Genomic DNA, 13384 nt, shown 5'->3' with positions numbered 1-13384 from the left:
GTGGGAGGGAGAAACGATCAAGTTCTCTGCGAACAAGATTATGACATAGGGCTGGAGAGTTAATATACCCCTGAGGTAGGACAGTGAAAGTATATTGCTGACCTTGCCAGCTGAAAGCAAACTGTTTCTGGTGGTCCTTACTAATAGCTATTGAGAAAAAAGCATTTGCCAGATCAATAGCTGCATACCAGGTACCAGGGGATGTATTGATTTGCTCAAGCAATGATACTACATCTGGAACAGCAGCTGCAATTGGAGTTACCACCTGGTTGAGTTTACGATAATCCACTGTCATTCTCCAAGACCCATCTGTTTTCTGCACAGGCCAAATAGGAGAGTTGAATGGGGATGTGGTGGGAATCACCACCCCTGCATCTTTCAAGTCCTTAAGAGTGGCAGTAATCTCTGCAATCCCTCCAGGAATACGGTATTGCTTTTGATTTATTATTTTGCTTGGTAGGGGCAGTTCTAGTGGCTTCCACTTGGCCTTTCCCACCATAATAGCCCTCACTGCACGAGTTAGAGAACCAACGTGGGGATTCTGCCAGTTGCTCAGTATGTCTATGCCAATTATACATTCCAGAACTGGGGAAATAACTACAGGATGGGTCTGGGGGCCCACTGGACCCACTGTGAGACGGACCTGAGCTAAAACTCCATTGATCACCTGGCCTCCATAAGCCCCCACTCTGACTGGTGGTCCAGAGTGACATTTTGGGTCCCCTGGAATTAATGTCACTTCTGAACCAGTGTCTAATAATCCCCGAAATATCTGATCATTTCCTTTTCCCCAATGCACAGTTACCCTGGTAAAAGGCCATCGGTCTCCTTGGGGAAGACTTAGAGGAAGGTTAACAGTATAAATTTGTGGCAGTGTAACAGGTTTCTTCCCCATAGGGACCTGGCCTCCCCTTCATTCAAGGGGCTCAGGGTCTGTAAACTGTTTCAAGTCTGGAAATTGGTTAAGGGGCCGTGACTCTGTGTTTTTGTAATTCAGGTTAGACTTCTGTTCCCTTGACCTAGAACTCTTTTGTTTATACAGCTCCAACAAGAATTTAGTAGACTGCCCTTCTATTGTATTTCTAGGCACCCCATGATTTACTAGCCAATGCCACAAATCTCTGTGTGTCATATAATTTTGATGCCTCCTTTGAGTTTGTTTTCTATTATAATACCCACGTCTACCCTGTCTTTGGTGATTAAGTGCTGCCACCTGGCTTCTGCCAACTCGGGATCCTGTCATCCCCATTGTGTTTAAGGATTCCAGCTCAGTGACAGCAGTTCCTACAGTAATATCTGGCCTACAGAGAAGTGCAACCACAGAGCTCTTGAGGGATGATGGTGCTAGTCTCACAAATTTATTTCTCACTGTTCTGGTAAAAGGTGCGTCCTCTGGACATTCCTGGGGTGTAAGAGTAGGCTTTGCATGATAAATCCACTCTAACATCCCAATCTCTCTAAGCCTCTGGATCCCCTCATCTACATTATACCAGGGCAGTTCTGGCATTTCAACCTCAGGTAATGTTGGCCACCTTTTGATCCATGTTTCAACCAACCACCCAAACAAGCTGTTAACACCTTTTCTAACTGCTCTAGCTATAACATTGAATGCAGAATCTCTGCTTAGTGGGCCCATATCAATAAATTCAGCCTGATCCAGCCTTATATTCCTCCCACCATTATCCCACACTCTTAAAATCCATTGCCACACATATTCCCCTGATTTCTGTCTATATAAATTGGAAAACTCACACAGTTCTTTTGGAGTATAACATACCTCCTCATGTGTGATACTTTGTACCTCACCTTTAGGGGCCTGTTGGGACTTTAGTCTAGTTATAGGTCTAGAAGAAATGAGGGGTGGTGGGGGTGGGTCATGAAAAGAATTAGAAATATCTTCCAAGCCATTTGCTTCAGGGCTTTCATTTGCAGTTTCATCTGGTGAAACAGGATTAATAACTCTAGGGCTAATCCCTTCAGGAGGAGGTTGGGTGGCCAATTCCTCAAGGCAGGCTGGAGGTGGGGCGGCTATGTCCTCAGGGCAGACTATTACAGGGTTATCTAAAGAAGGCTCAGCATGGTCTAGGGTTTCAACCTCACCCCCAACATCATTATCAATCCATATGTCACCATCCCATTTTTCAGGGTCCCACTCCTTTCCAATCAATGCCCTTACTTTAACAGCAGACACCATGCAAGACTGAGATTTCAGTTTACGTTGTAAAGTTGCTACTCTAACAATAAGATTCTGAGTCTGATTTTCAGAGATCTCAAGTCTACGGCTACAGGAAATAAAATTTTCCTTCAGGATACTCATAGAAACCTCTACATCTTTCAGACGGCACTTAAGCTTCTTGTTTGAAGCCTTAAGCCCATCCCTTTTACCTTTTAATGTAGACAGTGTATCTAACAACAGCCAACCAACATCTCTATAACTCTTATTTCTACAAAACTCTGTAAAGATGTCAAAAACGTTATCCCCCAGAGTCTGGCTTCGTACAAGCAAAGCATTAGGAGAATGAATGATGATATTTTGACTATCTCCTTTGCCAACTCAGTCCATGGATTGGGAGTGTCATTCTGATTACGGGAATCAGAGTCCTTAGTGTCTCTGAGCCCAGTCAGAGTAGAAAACCATTCATAAAAACCCATTTTTAAGATTCTGTTCCTTAAGAACCACTCCTGGTACCAAGATGTATTAGTTAGGGTTCTCTAGAGAAACAGAATCAACGGGGAACACTTGCAAATATAAAATTTATGAAAGTGTCTCACGTGACTGTAGGAATGCAGAGTCCAAAATCCACAGGGCAGGCTGCGAAGCTGATGACTCCAATGGATGGCCTGGATGAACTCCACAGGAGAGGCTCACCAGCCAAAGCAGGAATGCAACCTGTCTCCTCTGAGTCCTCCTTAAAAGGCTTCCCATGATTGGATTTAGCATCACTAATTGCAGAAGACACTCCCCTTTGGCTGATTACAAATGGAATCAGCTGTGGATGTAGCTGACGTGATCATGACCTAATCCTATGAAATGTCCTCATTGCAACAGACAGGCCAGCTCTTGCCCAATCAGATGAACAGGTACCACAACTTGGCCAAGTTGACACCTGTCCCTAACCATGACACCATATAACCCAGCAATTACACACACATACACCACATATACACATATATATATTGGTATATATATATATATTTTTTCAACAGAGTTGAAAACACATGTTCACACGTTCACTTTTATATAAATGTTCATAGCAACATTATTCATAATATTCATAATAATCAAATTGCGGAATCAACCCAAATATGAATCAACTGCTGAATAGATAAACCTGGTGATTACAAAGGGGTGTTTCCTTTTTGATTTGTACATTTTTTTGTATTCATGTTATATTTATAACTTCAATGAAGCATTATTTTAAAATATCAGGCTATATCACTTTCCTCCTTTAATAGCTTTCTGCAACGTTTAGAATAAGATGCAAATTCTTACTTTTCAAGAATACATTTAAAAAGTAATGAAATCTAAATCACATACCATAAAGTGATTTTTATGTGTACAGATCAGTACACTTAACTGCACAATTCATTGGTTTTAAGTACATTCACAAGTTTATGCAATCATCACCACCATCTAATTCCAGAAAATTTCTATCATTCCTAAAAGAAACCACATGCCCCCTTTCCTCTCAAACTTGACAACCAGTAATCTACATCCTATCTTACACATTTGATCTGGACATTTCATATAAATGGAAACATGTAAATTGAGGACTTTTATGTCAGAAAATAGAACACTATCAGAATTTCAGAAGCTTCTCTTTCCCTTAACCTGGTCACTATCCCCACGTTAAGGTAACTGTCCTTCAGGACCCTAAAATGTAGGCTAGTTTTCCTGAAGTCATACAGTATTTTGTGTCTGTCTTCTTTGGCTCAACATTACCTTTTAAAAATTCATCCATATTATTGCAAAGGGCAACCTCATCTCTGGATATCATTTTATTGTGCAGATATTCCTCAATAATGTCTTACTTTTCATAGATTTATATGGGTTGTTTCTAGATAGGGTCAATCACAAAGTGTGGCTAAGAATATTCTAACATCTCCCTTGAGCTAAGAACAAGTGCTCATTTCTGCAAGGTTTATACATAGGTGAAGAATTGTGTGATCAGAGATCACATTTATGTGCTGCTTTATTTGAAACTTCCTAATCTTTGTTCAAAGGAGTTGATCTGATTTCCACCAACGTCAGCATTGCATGGGAGTTCCAGATACTCCTGCCCTTACTGACATTTGTTGTTTACAGTCTTTTAAAATTTTAGTTACTTGGTGGTGGTGTGTAGTAATATTTCAAGTGGTTTTAATTTCTACTTCCTTGCTGACTAATCACTGTGAACATAGCTTTATATAAATAATTGGTCATTTGCATGCCTTTTTTATGAAATGCCTCTTTGAGATTTTTTGCTCAGTATTTCCCATTGCTTTTTTCCTTATTGATTTGTAGAGTATACATTTTTAAAAATACATATATGAATCCTTTTTTGGATTACTACACATAGCAACTGATCCGAGATCAGTGGATCTGAACATTTTTACAATTGGAGATCCCCGTTTAGGAAAACCATTACAAAATTAGTTACAGAACTGAGTATTTGTGCAGTGTAATGAAAATTACAAATAAGTACACATTTTAAAAGCTGAAATATGTTATAAAAGCCAGAAAGTAGGAAATATAAAAATGTATTGACATTGGACATACTCCATAATTGTTGTACTTCATTTTTTGTCTACATAGTATTTGTTCTGTCAATATAACAAGACATTTGGAACTGTAAGCTTTCATCAAAAGAATACAAAATAATTTTTCTAGCATGGTTGATCCAGATTTTTTTTGTTATTAATAGTTTAGAAAAGTGTATTTCAATTTCACAACTCTTCATTGTTAATGTCATGTAAAATTTTAAGATGGTTGTGAAAATGGGAAAAAAAACTTTATCAAGTTTCTTCTGCTAATGAGCTGCAAGATTTCAAGGAATTCAAATTTTCTTTTGTAGTGAATATTCTTAAATACTCTTTGGATGGATGACCCTCATTGTGGTCAATTTCAATAGCATGAGTTTTATGTTATTCATTGGAATATTTCATAGGGATGTATAAAATGGGTTGTTACACACACCTATTTACAATTTAGAAATAAGCTTGTGCTGTACATATGCAGGGATTCTGATGAATTCCATTTTGCACGATATTCATCAAAAAAGAAGAAAATGTTTTTATAATGGTATATGTCACATTTTCAAATATACTCGTAATATGAGAGCATATGACTAGCATTCAAGGGAACTGGATTCTTTGCTTACAATTTTATATTTCAGATGGGTGGATACCTTTCTCACACATTAGCCTCAGACTCCACACACTACAAAATTGTTTAGCTTCTTCTACTCACATAACCTGGGGCTGACCATTCTAGGTAGCATTCATTTACCAATATGTCCTTAGACACACACTCTTATTCTACTTGAGCATGGCAAGCAATAACAACTTTTCAAAGAAAGGAATGAGCCACAAAAATACTACCTAAATATATCCTTAATTCCCCGTTATTTGGGTAGGGGATTGGTAAAGAGATATAAACATTCCGCCAATGCCACCTGACATAAGGACAAATCAACGAAGAGCAAAATAATCTCTAACCAATTGCAGTTATAAAAGGAAACAATTTAGTCTTGTGAATTTTACAAAGACCTATTATCATGGGTACACATTGTTAGAGCCTCTCCCCAAGCTTTGAAAGGAGTTATGAAAGTGAGGGGCACTGAAGCTTAAGCTTCGTTAGTTTCATAGTAAATCCATCTCTATTGCAAATGCATCTTCACCCTGCGGTGTGCTGTTTAACTCTTGTTATGTTATCTTTGAATAAACAGAGACTCTTAATTCTTATGTATCTCAAATTATCAATACTATCCTCATTGGTTTCCTGTCTAAGAAATATGTACTACACCCAAAAAATGAAAATAATGTTTTTCTGTGTTATTGCTTTTATATTTTGATCAAAATTACCTAAAATTGATTATTGTGAATGATGTGAAATACGTGTAAAAATTCATGTTGTCCATTTTCATACATGTTGAAAATTGTAGATCTCATCGAAATACACGATTTAAAAATAGAAAATACATAAATACAAAAGAGATATTCACAGACAAATGTTAAAATATATTAAAAGCATTTTGTTACATGTATTTATGTGTATGAATCACCTTATAAACTCATTTATTTTGTACCATAAATCTTAACATACCTACGTTTATTAGCATTCATTCTGAAATATTTTTAAAATTTACCCTGTGTTTTAGTTTGTTAAAGTTGCTGGAATGCAATATATCAGAAATGGAACAGGTTTTAAAAAGGGAGTTTATTAAGTTGCAAGTTAATAAACTTGTAGTACAGTGCTAAGTCCATGAAAATATCCAAATTCAGGCACCAATGAGAGGTTATCTTCACTCAAGAGAGGCTGATGCCATCTGAAACACCTCTGTCAGCTGGAAAGGTACATGGTAATATCTGCTAGCTTTCTCTTCTCATTTCCTAAGTATTCCCCGGGGGCATTTTCTTTCTGCATTTCCAAAGGTCTCTGGCTGTGTGCTCTCTAAAACCTTTTCCAAAATGGATCTTTCTTAAAGGGCTCCAGTAAGCAACCCCACCTTGAATGGATGGAGACATATCTCCATGGAAACGACCTAATCAAAAGGTACTGCCCACAATTGGGTGGGTCATATTTCCACAGAAAAAACAAAAACAGATCCCGTTCAGCAATATTGAATAAGCATTAAAGAACATGACTTTTCTGGGGTACACAACAGTTTCAAACCAGAACACCTGTGGTTACTTCTTTTATCTTATGGAAATTTGTAAATGTATTACTATATTCCCCAAAGCACCAGTCATTCATGCTGTCATTCCCCGCAGATAATGAGTCTTTTCTGTCTGGCTGATTTTAAGATCTTTTCTTTGTTCTTGTTTTTAGCAGCTATGATGTACCCATGTATGGTTTTATTTATATTTATTTTGTATGAGATTTGTAGCAAATCGTGAATTTGTTGCTTGATATCTTTCATATGTATTAGAAAATTCTGAGCAATCAATATTTCATATATGGTTCCTTTCTCATTCTCTCTGGTGTTAATTACATGTATATAAAGCCATTTCCCTTTTTACTACATGTTGTTCATTTTCTTTTTCTTCCCTCCTTCTGTGTATTGATACTTCAATCTGTATACATCCTTTTGACCTATCTTCTTTTTTCTCTAAGTCTAACAACAATGTATAATCTACTATTATTCCTACTTGTTAGATATCTAACTTTAGTTCATAATTTTTATTTCTATGGTTTTATTTGGTTGTTTTTAAAATTACCAATTGTCTACTAATATTCTCTAACTTCTTCCTTAATTTCTAGACTTTATTAATGAGAATTATTTAAACATACATGTCTCATAATACTGATATTAGAATATTCTGAATGTCTGTTTGTTCTTTTGATTGAGCTCATTTTTTTTGGATGCAAGTTATTTTTTAACTGAACCAGTCATCACGTATTAAAACTTGAAAAGATAATTTGAGGATCTACACGATATGTTTTCCCTTTTCTCTGTGACCTTGTCTACTTGCTGGATTATTGAATTCACAAAACCTATCTTGGTAATTATCTCATTCTATCAGGCAGATTCTTAAATATTTTGTCAAGGTTTTCTGGTTGCTCTGGGTGGGAGGATATATCCCAAATAAGTTAATTTGCCATTGCCTGAAGTAGGAATAAACCGACTTTTTTTTTTAATTTTTAAAAATTTTTTATTAATTAAAAAAATTAACAGCAAACAAAACATTAAGATATCACTCCATTCTACATATACAATCAGTAATTCTTAATATCATCACATAGTTGCATATTCATCATTTCTTAGAACATTTGCATCAATTTAGAAAAAGAAATAAAAAAACAACAGAAAAAGAAATAAAGCAATAGAGAAAAAAGATTATACATACCATACCCCTTACCCTTCACTTTCATTTACCACTAGCATTTCAAACTAAATTTATTTTAACATTTGTTCCCCTTATTATTTATTTTTATTCCATATGTTTTACTCTTCTGTTGATATAGTAGATAAAAGGAGCATCAGACACAAGGTTTTCACATTCACAGAGTCTCACTGTGAAAGCTATATCTCTGTTCAATCATCATCAAGAAACATGGCTACTGGAATGCAGCTCTACATTTTCAGGCAGTTCCCTCCAGCCTCTCCACTACATCTTGAACAACAAGGTGATATCTACTTAATGCGCAAGAATAACCTCCAGGATAACCTCTCGACTCTGTTTGGAATCTCTCAGCCATTGACACTTAGTCTCATTTCACTCTTCCCCCTTTGGTCGAGAAGTTTCTCTCAATCCCTTGATGTTAATTCTCAGCTCATTCTAGGGTTTTTCTCAGTCCCTTGATGCTGAGTCTCAGCTCATTCCAGGATCTCTGTCCCACATTGCCAGGAAGGTCCACACCCCTGGGAGTCATGTCCCACGCAGAGAGGGGGAGGGTGGTGAGACTGCTCGTTGTGTTGGCTGGAGAGAGAGGCCACATCTGAGCAACAAAAGAGGCTCTCTTGGGGGTGACTCTTAGGCCTAAATTTTAAGTAGACTTGACCTATCCTTTGTGAGGTTAAGTTTCATATGAACAAACCCCAAGACTGGGGGCTCAGCCTATAGCTTTGGTTGTCCACACTGCTTGTGAGAATATCAAGAATTCAACTTGGGGAAGTTGAATTTCTCCCCACTCTCACCATTCCCCAAAGGGGGCTTGCAAATACTTTTCCACTCACTGATCAAATCACTCTGGGATTCATCGGGGCATCACTCTGGACAAATCAACAAAATCTCAAGTCCTACCTGAGATTCCAAGTACTTATGACGTTCATTCAAACTATCTACATAAGCAATATTAAGAAATGCTCTAGTCAAAATATAATTTTTGTAACAAATAAACATTTTTTACTTTAGTCTCACATATAAGGTGACATTTTAAAATATTAATTGCCATCTATTTTCAGCACCCTGCAATAATGACATTCCTTTGTTCTTCCTCATGCAAAAACAGTTTTAAAATTTGTACACTGTACATTTCACTATTATTATACACTCTAGGCATTCTTAGATTATACCATCTTGATCTTTAACATCTTTCTTTCTTTCTGATTTCATTTATGTCCCCAGCCCTCCTCCCTCCATCATTCTCACATGCAGCTTCATTCAATGTTTTAACATAATTATATTACAGTTAGGTAGTATTGTGCTGTCCATTTCTGAGTTTTTATATTCAGTCCTGTTGCACAGTCTGTATCCCTTCAGCTCTAATTACCCAATATCTTACCCTATTTCTATCTCCTGATGGTCTCTGTTACCAATGACATATTCCAAGTTTATTCATTAATGTCAGTTCATATCAATGAGACCATAAAGTATTTGTCCTTTAGTTTTTGGCTAATCTCACTCAGCATAATGTTCTCTAGGTCCATCCATGTTATTACATGCTTCATAAATTTATTCTGTCTTAAAGCTGCAAAATATTCCATCGTATGCATATACCACAGTTTGTTTAGCCACTCGTCTGTTGATGGAGATTTTGGCTGTTTCAATCTCTTAGCAATTGTAAATAATGCTGCCATAAACATTGGTGTGCAAGTGTCCGTTGGTGTCTTTGCCCTTAAGTCCTCTGTGTAGATACTTAGCAGTGGTATTGCTGGGTCATATGGCAATTCTATATTCAGCTTTTTGAGGAACTGCCAAACTGCCTTCCACAGCGGTTGCACCATTTGACATTCCCATCAACAGTGAATAAGGGTGCCTCTTTCTCCACATTCTCTCCAGCACTTGTCATGGCCATTCTGGTGGGTGTGAGATGATATCTCATTGTGGTTTTGATTTGCATTTCTCTAATGGCCAGGGACATTGAGCATCTCTTCATGTGCCTTTTGGCCATTTGTATTTCCTCTTCTGAGAAGTGTCTGTTCAAGTCTTTTTCCCATTTTGTAATTGGATTGGCTGTCTTTTTGTTGTTGAGTTGAATAATCTCTTTATAAATTCTGGATACTAAACCTTTATCTGATATGTCATTTCCAAATATTGTCTCCCATTGTTTAGGCTGTCTTTCTACTTTCTTGATGAAGATCTTTGATGCACAAAAGTGTTTAATTTTCAGGAGCTCCCATTTATTTATTTATTTCTTCAGTGCTCTTGCTGTAGGTGTAAGGTCTATAAAACTACCTCCAATTATAAGATTTATAAGATATCTCCTTACATTTTTCTCTAACTGTTTTATGGTCTTAGACCTAATGTTTAGATCTTTGACCCATTTTGAGTTAACTTTTGTATAGGGTGTGAGATACAGTCCTCTTTCATTCTCTTGCATATGGATATCCAGTTCTCTAAGCACCATTTATTGAAGAGACTGTTCTGTCCCAAGTGAATTGGCATGACTGCCTTATCAAAGATCAAATGTCCATAGATGAGAGGGTCTATATCTGAGCACTCTGTTTGATTCCATTGGTCAATATATCTATCTTTATGCCAGTACCATGCTGTTTTGACCACTGTGGCTTCATAATATGCCTTAAAGTCAGGCAGTATGAGACCTCCAGCTTCGTTTTTTTTCCTCAAAATACTTTTAGCAATTCGGGGCACCCTGCCCTTCCAGATAAATTTGCTTATTGTGACTTGTTTTTAATAATTGGATATAGATCTGTCTTCTATATTCATTTTTAGTGATATATGTCATATATTTATATATATATATATATATTATTTTATATATTATTCGTTTAGAATAGATTATGTGGTAGATAACAAAAAAGTGTCACAAATTTAACTATCTTTGTATTCTTGCTTTTTTTCCTAATGTAATTTAAAACTCTTCCCATAAAGCCATGAAATATATTTCTCTGATTTTAAATCTGGGCTTGACCGTGGGTCATTGGCCAACCAAGGGACATGAAGAAAATGATGCAATCAGAGATTTGAAAAGCTCTCTGTGCATTGGGAATTCCTCTCTTTTGTGAACTTGCTGACTACTAACATTCCCTATGTGGTTGGTCTTGGAGCATTTTCCTGTATTATGAGAGTCACACAGCCATCGCTGGTTTAGCTGACTTTGATCCAGACACCAGATATCTGAGTTAGCCCATCCTGGTCCAGCCATTCCAGCCACCTAGTTGACGAATAGAATCATGAAGAAAACTGCTTATTTGTTGTTTTAAATTCTCAAGTTTCAGGCAGGCAATGGCGGCACAGTGGCAGAGTTTTCACCTGCCATGCTGGAGACCTGGGTTTGATACCCAGTGTCTGCCCATGCAAAAAAAAAAATCAATCCAAGTTTCATCATGGTTCGTTATGCAGCAAAAGATAGGTTTTACATAAATTAGTACCTAGAAGTGGGAGGCGACCATAATACAAACTTAAAACATTTGGCAGTACTCGTGGGACTGATCAACAAGTAGAATCTTAAAAAAAAAAAGCCATGGGGGAAAAAAAGACATGAAATCAGTAGTGAAGGACGGAAAAACTGTGAACATACTGTTACGATGGGATGAAAAAGTGGTGAGAGTTTTCTATAGCAGGATGAATCCAGGTGATATATGTTATGCAGCACTGGAAACATTGGTAATACTATTATTTTTTTAATTGAAAGAAAATGTACTTAATGATATTGTGGCTCTTGGTAAGGCAGAATGTTAAGATTGTCAATTATTTTATTATATGTTAACAATTTTAGCTGCATAAGATGGGTAATAAGGAGAGAAGAAATAGTCTCTGAGAAGGATTTTGAGGAAATGAAGAGGTTTAAGCTCTTTTTAGGTTTGAAAATAAAACTATTTTCAATTCCCACTTTCATCAGCCAGCAACATGTTCTCAAAGTGAGAAATGTCCTCATTGTAAAGACCAAATGAGTTGTATTAAGACCCCTTTTAAGGCCTTAGAAGGGTAAGGTGGTACCTAGTGATCCTGTCACCCCAAGAATCTTAACAGTGTTGTCTTCCAGTATCCTACAGTGTCAAGGAGAGAAGCCTGCCTTAAAAAAAGTCATCCATATGCTTTTGTTGAACATAGTGGATTTGAGTCAAATACATAGAAAATCTACATGGCTTTTAAAAGAATTATAATGGATAAGGAAGTGGTGGTTTTAACTAAAAGGGATTCAGATTGTTCAAATTGCAAAATGGTATCTGGTTTCCTGAACAAAAGGGGGGAAAGAAATGTAACAAAAGAAAGTATCAGTGGCTAAGAGAGTTCAAATAGAATCAAAAGGCTGGCTATTCTTGAGGCTACTCTTATGCAAGCTTCAGATAGATATTGCTAATTGCCAAGGTTTGCCAAACTCCAACCAACATCATTTCTGTTAATCCTAAAAAACACTGAGGGCTCTATCTGCAATCCTACACAAGTTGCCTACACTGTTCACTTTTCTGAAACCTAAAGCCTTCAGATGGTTCCTAGGCCAGATAAAATAAGTCCTGAAATTCTGAAGTGCTCATCTCTCCTAGAACATCAGCCAGTTCCGTGCCCGTATCCCATACTGTCGGCACTGCTTTTCAACATGAAAAACATAGAACGGGGATAACCCAAATATCCCTAAAGATTGGAAAGGATCAAAGGAGAAGGAAGAGTTATAACAGAGAAGTTATGATTTAACAACTAAGTATGACTACAGAATCATAATATTAATATTTCTTTTTAGTCTCCAGAGACTTGAAGCACCTAGAAGGGAAAACCTGAAATTGTAACCCATATCAAACCTTGAAATCTGTTCTATAACTAAAAGTCAAAATGTACTTTGAAGTTTGTTAGTTTTTTGTATATATGGTATATTTCACAATTTTAAAATGTTTTTAAAGAATGTATATGAGCCCCCAACTTTCTACAGATAGAAATCTGGCTTTAAAAAAAAAAGCTGCTAAATTGAAAAGAGAGGCCATTACTACAGAAAATGAAGACCTTTTAGAGCGAAGCCAAGAGCCAAGGAGAATGGTGGACTCCCAGCGGAAGCAGAGTAGCAGATTGGGGAGCCACACACAGGGAGCAGAGCTGGACCCTTTTAGTTATTACTTTCTCTGAAATTCATCAATTCCTCTTCTCTCATGATAGCCCTTCCAATTTTCTTCATCAGTTAACTACACCTGTCCATTAGACTTTAGATAGGGGACTTCTGTCTTTTATCATGTTTCTACCAAATATGATGCTTATTCACAGAAACCTCACCATTAATTTAAGGACTAGTGATAGACAACACTTCTTAAATTACCCCCACTTTATCGTCCCATCACATTATTTTCCC

At 36.9% G+C, this 13384-nt stretch overlaps 1 long non-coding RNA gene across 1 annotated transcript in view; it reads right to left on the bottom strand.

The window, feature by feature from the left end:
- Positions 1-13384, bottom strand: part of LOC143653018 (uncharacterized) — a 43973-nt gene that overhangs the window by 15143 nt on the left and 15446 nt on the right. The gene's annotated exons all lie outside the window — the stretch shown is intronic.

This window comes from Tamandua tetradactyla, chromosome 13, assembly GCF_023851605.1.
Source record: "Tamandua tetradactyla isolate mTamTet1 chromosome 13, mTamTet1.pri, whole genome shotgun sequence".
Lineage (NCBI taxonomy): Eukaryota > Metazoa > Chordata > Mammalia > Pilosa > Myrmecophagidae > Tamandua > Tamandua tetradactyla.
This window is presented reverse-complemented; position numbering and strand designations above follow the sequence as displayed.